Source organism: Antrostomus carolinensis, unplaced genomic scaffold (assembly GCF_000700745.2).
Source record: "Antrostomus carolinensis isolate BGI_N321 unplaced genomic scaffold, ASM70074v2 scaffold50824, whole genome shotgun sequence".
NCBI lineage: Eukaryota > Metazoa > Chordata > Aves > Caprimulgiformes > Caprimulgidae > Antrostomus > Antrostomus carolinensis.
The window spans coordinates 7,346-8,359 of NW_010312439.1; positions in this window are offsets into that span (position 1 = coordinate 7,346).

Here is a 1,014-nt window from a genome sequence, read left to right on the forward strand (position 1 = left end):
CAGAAGGAAATGGCAACCGGCCTCCCACACTCTCTCTCCCTGAAGACAACCTGGCTGTTACTACCCCTTGGATTAGCATACCTGTAGTCTCTCTGTATATATACAGTGTATGTAGTGCTGGGCAGCTGAGCACCTGCCCTCCTTAAACTTTAAGTCAGTGGCAATACAAGGTGGAACAACAGCACTTGCCTGCTTATTTGCTTTATCTCTTGGGGTTGAAGCACTAACCTTTTGCTCTGCCATTGGCTTGAGGAGAGAGATGGACTTCTTATTAAACCACCAGTAGACCACATGACTAATCTAGGACTAAAATATGAAGGCTCTGGGATCTTGGAGTAAAACTGATTGGAATGACAAACTTTGACTTCTTCTGAAGTACCATCCAAGAGGAACGGTATAGAGAACCATGAGGTTCCTTGCACAGACCCTTGGGTGCCCCGGGAAGGTGTTAAATTTCCTTAAATTCGGGCACAGATCAGCGTGAGATGGGACTCTGAAAATCCTGTATCACACTGGAAATGTGTATTTCATGTCCTGGACTAACAGTCATGGGGTGATGAACTTGGGAAGTGCATCCTAAGAAACGCTGAAGCATTTGGCTATGCAAGAGGGAAGGGGGTGGGCCCCAATCAGTCTGCCTTTGTGGACACTGAATAGAAAAGCACACAGAGGTGTGCTGCAGGGTGTGAGCTGGTAGACTGGCAGGTGTGCAAATCAGTCTTCCTAACCTCTCTCCTAGAAGCAGATCCCTTATCTGTGCAATGATCCTGTGTCAAGGAGCCCTTCTTCCAGTGTCATGGAGTCAAGTGCTGCACTGGAGGCTTCTTGCCTTGGAGCAAAATATGTTATGTTAGGAAGATGACCTGGCACTAGTGTTGTCAGGAGACAGGTCCCGCAGCCCTGGCTCCCTCTGCTGAGCAAGCTTGGGCTGTGTCCTAGTTCCACAGGGAAAAACCTGCCTTCATCTTTTCCTTGGGCTGCTGGAGCCGGGGTGGGTATGCCTACATCTGAGCA